This window comes from Mus pahari, chromosome 7 (assembly GCF_900095145.1).
Source record: "Mus pahari chromosome 7, PAHARI_EIJ_v1.1, whole genome shotgun sequence".
Taxonomy (NCBI): Eukaryota; Metazoa; Chordata; class Mammalia; order Rodentia; family Muridae; genus Mus; species Mus pahari.
Genome location: NC_034596.1, coordinates 30,999,993 through 31,007,620, shown reverse-complemented (window position 1 = coordinate 31,007,620; position 7,628 = coordinate 30,999,993). Strand labels below are relative to the sequence as shown.

Sequence of the window (7,628 nt, the reverse complement as noted above, 5' to 3'; positions counted from 1 at the left end):
CCTCCAGCAAGGCTCTACCACCCAAAGGTTCTATGACTCCCCCAAGCAGCGCCACCAACCAGGGACCATGTGTTCAAATATATGAACCTATGGGGCACATTTCTCATTTGAACCTCCACAAGCTATCTCGTTACCTGGAATCTCTGTTTTGAAACAGATATTCTCTTGATTTAGCCTATCTCCTTTTACCATGGAATGTCTGTGTATTATTGCAACAAGGGTGAGGAGATGAGTTGGTTTTCTGATCTAGTAACAGAATCTAGACTTCGAATGAGACAACTGATCATCTTCCCACACTCATCAAAGGAGCACAAGGAGGAGGAGGAAGAGGAGGAGAAGGAAGAGGAGGAGTGAGGAATAAAGAGAGGAGATACAAGAACTAAATAAAGGCAATAGCTGCCATAAACTTAAGAGTTGTGTAGGAACTACATAAGGAAGACTTTCAGCAAACTTTAACCAGGCAATACACAATACACATCTGGAATTCTAGCATCCAGGAGAACATCCAGGAGATTGAATATATTCAATACAAGTTCCAGGCCAAGCTGGGTTATATAAACAGCTTGAGGCTGGCCTGAGTCAGTCTTAAATCAAACAAATAAAACCAAAATACAACCAGCAAGAAAAATACCAGGAACTTTTCTGATACAAGAAAGGAAGGAAGGAAGGAAGGAAGGAAGGAAGGAAGGAAGGAAGGAAGGAAGGAAGGAAGGAAGGAAGGAAGAAAAGAAGAGAGAGAGAGAGAGAGAGAGAGAGAGAGAGAGAGAGAGAGAGAGAGAGAGAGAGAGAGAGAGAGAGAGAGAGAGAGAGAGAGAGAGGGCTTGAGTAGAAGCAGAGACCGTTCCTTTTACTGGAATAGGAAAACGCTTATAAGACTGTCAAGTCTCTCTGATGAGTATGAAAATTTGCTGCAACCTCAAGAAAATATTAATTTTAAAAATTGGAGCAGCTGGTTCAAGATTTTTGTATAAATGTAAATTTTTTGGCCAGAAAAAAATTTCAAATGAAGCATAATGAATTAATCAATTAGGCAAGTTCTGCCAGCTAATAAAGAACATTATAAAGTTAATGTGATTAAGCTATATGCATGAGTCATGATAGAGAATCCAGACTAAATGCAAATTTAGTCTGAGACAAAGGTGACATTTCAAACCAAATGTGTTATTCAAGTAATAGTGATACCACTCATGCAATTATGGTTTTTTTTTCTCTCTAAAGTGTGAGTTTTGTTGTTGCCGAATTCTTCTGTTAGAAATTTTATCACGTTTTATATTTTTGTATAAATGATCTTGTTGAGTCTCAGGAGAAGATGCAGAGGAATAACTTGATATTAAAGATAGTGGACAAAGGTCTTTTTTAGCATTTGTTAAGCACTGCTGCCAAGTGATTTTTATAATTACTTTGTATATATTTATTCAGGCAATCCCACATTATATTATAAGCTCCCTTCCACATGAGAAGCCAAAGCACAAAAAGTTAAAACAAACCTGGCATTGGGCCCTGCTATGGTCCGTGTCTGGTTGGGACATCCTTAACCTAGAATGGAATTCCATGGCATGGTTATCTAACCTGGGTACAGAGAGCGAGATGGTCCTAGTAACGAAGGAAGAAATTGTGTTCACTACCTGGAGATGAGCACTACGTGGGTAATATGTAAGAGTGGTTTGCAACCTGGTAGGGTAATTGTGTATATCCGACAGGACCTTCCCCTGGAAACAACAACAACAACAACAACAACAACCAGCAAAAAAAATATGCCACCAACAACAAGCTGTATCTGCTGAGACTCACAGTAAACCAGGTGATTCCTAGATCCAATCAACTTGCATTTGTCAGCCTCAACTAGGCTGTCCACAGAATTATTGCATTGTTCTTTACTATTTATCTCAAATTAAATTCCTTCTATATAGAAAAACTTTAACTCTAAACCCAAATATAAATTCCTAGGAGAAAACATGGAGGTGTTTTTAAAATTTAGAGAGAGAAAGATCTTTCTTCAATTTTACTCTCCTGTAACCTTGTCACAGAACCTTACTTACCATTCACCAATTGCCCTGAGTCCTGTGCTGCTACAACTCCCTACCTTTTTCATATGACCCTCTCTGCCATGGTGAACTGCTCTAAGGTGTCAGGGACACATTTTGTAATGGTGTTAAGTTTCTGAGACTGCCACAAAACCTTTAACCCTCAACATCCCACCACAGCCCCAGTGCCCTGTCGTCCCTAGCACCTCATTTCTTTGCAGGACTCAAGCCTACTATCATCCACCTGCTAGTTGGTCAGGACTTTGTGCACTAGAATTTTTGATCCCCAAGTTGGAGGTGATAGAGAGGAACCCCTGCTGATTCCAGTTGTGGACTTAATAGCTACCTGACATTTAAAAAAAAAAAAAGGTAGTTCAAATCTTGACCCTTCTGGGTGTCACAGAAATAATTGTGGGTGTCGCTACTAAGGGGACAGTGAGACTAAACACTTCCCTGACCTTTTTTCTTCAGTTTTCTTCCCAGTTCATCCAGGACTACCAACTGGTGGACCAAAACACAGTCACCCTTCAAGGACAATTTGACTCCTTGGCAGTGGTGGTATTCTAAAACTGATGGTGACGAGATCGTCTTACAGATGAAAAAGGCAGCCTTTGCCTCTTTCTCCAAGAGGAATGCTGCTTTTATTTCAACCAACTGGGTATAGTAAAAAACAAAATGCAACAACTTCAATTTGATCTCCAAAAAAACCTAAGGAAGAACTTGATGCCTCCAGCCCCTGTGCCTTTGAGAACCCCATGTGGAAGTGGATACTCTCCTTCCTGACCCCCTGTTCTTGTTTTCCTGCTAAGGTTAATTGCATCCAGCTTTATCAGTTGCTTCTCTACATTTCTCCAATGACAAATTGAGAAAAAACCCTCTAATCTAACAATTAATCAGTTATTGTTACAGGACTACCATCCACTGCCACAGAGCTGGACTCATGATTACCTAATATGTCCTGATGGTGAGGATCAACAGTGCCCCCAGAGATGTCAACGCCTCCAGACAGCAGGACACAGGCTAAAGAGCACAACACCCCCTAGTCCTGCCTCATCAGTCTAAATATTCCCTCACATTTTATAATAAATAAGATGGAGAAATCTTGGAAATCTCCTTTAAGCACACTTTCAGTAACCCAGTGACAGCAGCTACATCATCATCAGCCAAAATGTGATACATTTCTATGATCACCATGAATTGCGTATTCTTCCTACGTGCACATGCTATATCCCTTTATAAAAAGACAGTGCCCTTATGGCCCACACTATTTCCCTTCCACCCTAAGTCAAAGATAGCCACTAGGCATTCAGCTTGAAAATAAAATTACAAGTGTTTATGCTTTTGTACCCATTAAATGTTATGATTAGGTCAGCTATATAGCACAGAAAGTAACTACCTACCAAATTACTTTTTCTCCAAAATAAATGCAGCCCAGAGGTATATAAGTTTGAGAGCAGAAGGACAGCTTTCACTATGGATAGCTCTCAGGAACCTGGCTCCTTCCAGCCACAAAGCATCACCCAAGTGGTGTGTGTGGTCTTGGCAACATGTGAAATATACCACAGATAACAAACTGCACGAGGGACAAAGGAACATATCAGCTGACCTCAGAGAAGAGTCTCAGAAGCTGCTGTATAACACTTCCTTTTCCATCACTTTGGTTACAAGGAAGTCTGGGAAATGTAGTCTTATTTCTGAGGCACCATGTGCATAACTAAGCATTACATTCTCCTATTTGAGAAAGGCTGTCACCGGGATCTTATGGGATTAGCTAGCTCCTTCCTTCTCACTGAGAACAAAATTTTACTTCCAAGAATAATTTCTAACAGATTTATGGCACATTTATGTAAAATCACAGCATACTGATTATTTCCAGTGAGCGGGATCTATTCAGCCCAGCTCTTCACAGGCTAACCTGCAAGGAATGCCTCTCTTGGGCTTGCTTCTGTTGGGATGGGATGTCCATTCTCCTTGCTCCCCTACAATGCTAACACCAGCCTCCATGAACCCTGTATCCTCTCCTGTCCCTTCATGCCTAGAGTTGGCAAAGGTTTCTCACTATTGCTAGCTCCTGAGGGCTTAGCTGTTTATTATTGGTTCCATTAATCCTGCCAGCATTTGTGCAAATAGCCTCTGCATTATAAAATTCTTCAGTTAAGTTTTGAATATACCATCTGCTTCAGCTGGACTTTGGCTGGCCACATATGCATGGGGATTCTCATTGCAGCATCACTAGAAATAGAATAAGCTAAAAACACATTAAATATTCATTTGTGGAGGACTGGCTAAATACCATGAGCTTACTATAAAGTAAGTATATTATGTAGCAATTTCAAAAGCAATGACTCACTATACACTTAAACATTTAGGAGTGTACATCTCAAGTGCTATGACCATAATTAAAAAAATTAAATGTCTATATGAGCTAAAATAGAATACTCAATGAGAGGATGTAGCCCACTATACTTCACACACACACACACACACACACACACACACACACACACACACACAGAGGAAGATCTTAGTCTTGATGAGTTTGCATGTGTGTAGATATATGTACATATGCATACAAGAAATGTCATTCTTACAGCTAGAAACCTAACTGGTGGTTCCTTCTGGTGAAAAATAATAGAGGATTAGGGTTGGACTCTACTAAGGATCTTTTAAATTATTGAAGTTCTGCTATGTATGCATATGCATACACATGCATATATAGTATATATACACACAAATTGTGTGTGTATGTAAATTAGTTAGGGATAATATTTTCCACAGGACACATGTGGGAGGCACATGAACAACATGGTAGCACTCCTTTGAAACTCCTGTGCTATATTGAAATTCCATCACGTCTCCTTGTTACTCTCTGCCCTTGCGTGTCCTCTTCTCCCACACAGGTCAGTGCTTTGATGTTCAAGGCTTCTGTGGGCTTTCATTGGTTCTCCCAGGCCACTGCCAGTAGCTCCTCCAAACCAGAAGGGGTTTAGGGATCTGCCAAAGGGCAGATGGGGAGGACACTGGGAATGTGGAAGTGAGGCAGCAAGGGGGATGCCAGATCCTTGAGAATAGAGCAGCGGCCTTCCCTGTTTGAATCACTCAGTGGAAAGTCTGGTTTTCTAACTGATCTCTGCTGGCAGCTTGTGATTGGCCACACTTAATGTTTGCTTTCCTGGATTATGACCTTTTATACTGAGCTGGATTTTAGTTTGCTTGTGCAAGAACTCAGAGTGCCAGAGCCGCCTCACAGCCTCCCAAGAAAAAAAAAAATTTTTTTTTTAACTATTTCGAGGTCTGACCCCTTAGTAAATGAAACTACTGTTCAGATTTCTATAAGACTGTATGCTTTCAGATTCCAACTTTTGAGAACACAGTGATGGCTCCTAGGATAGACCATAAGACCCTGCTCTAGCACACGCATGGCTGGGATTTTGCTCTAGGCTAAATAAACTCAAAGCATCTTGGCCTTTGTCCGAAGCCTTTCTTCTTTCCCACCCCATTCCTTCCACATTTAGTGACACGCGTTGATGGAGTACCTGCTTTCCAGAAACCCACCCAAGCGCTAGAAATTAGGAGAACGAGCAATCCCTGTTCTGCAGAGAGGTTGGGCCCCGTAGAGGGGGCATAAAAGCATAAGAGTTATAGATAAAGGGAAGGTAAAGGTTTTGTATTAGGGCACAGACAGGGGTTGACTGGCTGTAACTCTGCACTGCACTGTGTGACTAGAGAGGCTTTCTGAAGAATGAGAGACGGGGTAACGGCGATGAAAGGTGGAGGGGGAGTCCTGGGCAGACAGATGACATACATGTGTATTTAAAAGCTGCAGGGGAAAAATATAACTTGCATCAGGACACTTAGGCTGACTTAAAACTCTTGATACGAGATTAAAATGGGATCTGTTGAAGATTGTTAGTGTCAGCATCCTCTAGAAACTAAAAGCTAGAAGGCTGGATTGAGAAGGCTTACATGCTCATCCTTTGGGAAAGAACAAAGATGAGTTAACCATCAGATGGTTGCCTCGGGCTACATTCAAAATGTGTATATTAGTTTTTCTTTATGATATAGAAGAGGCTTAGACCCAAACTTCATCTAATCCCCAGGCTCTTAGACTAAAATCATGCCCAAGTTCAAACAGCGAAGAAGAAAGCTAAAAGCCAAAACCAAAAGAGTTTTTGAGAAAAGAAGCCCCTCAGGTCCCTCCTAAGTTACTGGCAGCTCCTCCCCCAACACCCACCCCACAAAGAGTGGTTATTCCCCAAAGCAGAAACTGGCTAAGACCATCTTGAAACTTCAGATTTTCTAACATCAAAGATGCAATAAACCTTTGGACAAATAGAGCATGGTGCACATAGTTGCCGTCAGACCTGTGTAGCCCAGAGTTTAGAAGTATTGAAAGATGCCATCTTCCCATCCGGAGTCTACCGCAGAGAACTTCACAGTCTAAAACACACAACTGTGTGTTTTGAAAAGTGAATTGTGCAAGCTTCAAGAAAATCCGAAGAGCATCTCTGAAAACTCATCTTCTTCAAGCTGTTGCCACACATGTTGCCTGAGTGATAAACCATGGCTGCCTGTGCTCCAACAACCCATGGGGAACCCCAAGCCACACTTCCCCCCACACAGCCAGCAAGTCATCCTCCCACTCTTCCACTTCCTCCTCTGCCTCCTCCTCCTCCCCTCCCCCTCCTTTCCCTTTCCCCTTCCTCCACCTACACCACTCTTAGCACCTTTGCTGCTCAGAAAATCTGGTACCACTAGAGCACTTCAGGTTGGTCCATTAAAGAAAGATGGAACCATGCATATAAGAGTTAAAGATCTACTCACTGTGAAATTAAAAAAGACACAGAGTATTGACAAATGAAAGACACTTGTACCATCACCACCAGAGGAATGGACTCCGCTAGATACTGTCTCTGCTCTCTAGCGTATGACCCTGAAACCTAACTCCAGGGTGTCAGCAACTCAAATTAAAAATGTCTTAATTACTCCTGGTAAAAGCCAAATTGACCTCCGGAAACTGCTGAGAAAAGCCCAGCTAGAAAGGGGCCCCTCTTAACAATAAGGAAGACATGGAAACAGGAACTGGACTCTCTCCAGCCATGACTCTGGCCTTCAGGGGCAAGTTTCAGCTGGCTCATCCTCAAAGCCCTACTCAATCTCTGCCACTTTCTACAAGCAGCTTTGGTGGCCAAAACTGAGAGCAACTCTGCCTGACTCCCTGGAGTGAAACATACAATGACAGACCAACCGCCCAAGTGTTAATGTACGAAAATATGTATAACTATGAGTGAGTATAATTCTTCTTAAAGACTCAGAGTGAGTATGCCTGGAGCCTGCCTACACATACTGTGACATAAAGGCATTTAAATATTTTCTGGCGTTCATGATGGTAAGGGGACCAGATTAGAAAATGCAGTCTGCAAACTAATGTTTATCCTGGAGTTACCCAATTTAGGTTAGAGTTGCTGTTCAAATTTAATTCCATAGGGGCTGGCAATATGGTTCAAAAGATAAAGAAAGACACTTGCCACCAAGCCTGGTGACTCAAGTTCAATGCCCAGGACCCACAAGGAGGGAAGAAAAGAACTATGATATTTGCCCCTT

At 41.9% G+C, this 7,628-nt stretch overlaps 1 pseudogene; it reads left to right on the top strand.

Annotated features, from left to right (window-relative positions):
• Nucleotides 1–6,107: 6,107 nt before the first annotated feature.
• Nucleotides 6,108–7,222, top strand: LOC110325006 (annotated as a pseudogene).
• Nucleotides 7,223–7,628: the final 406 nt, after the last annotated feature.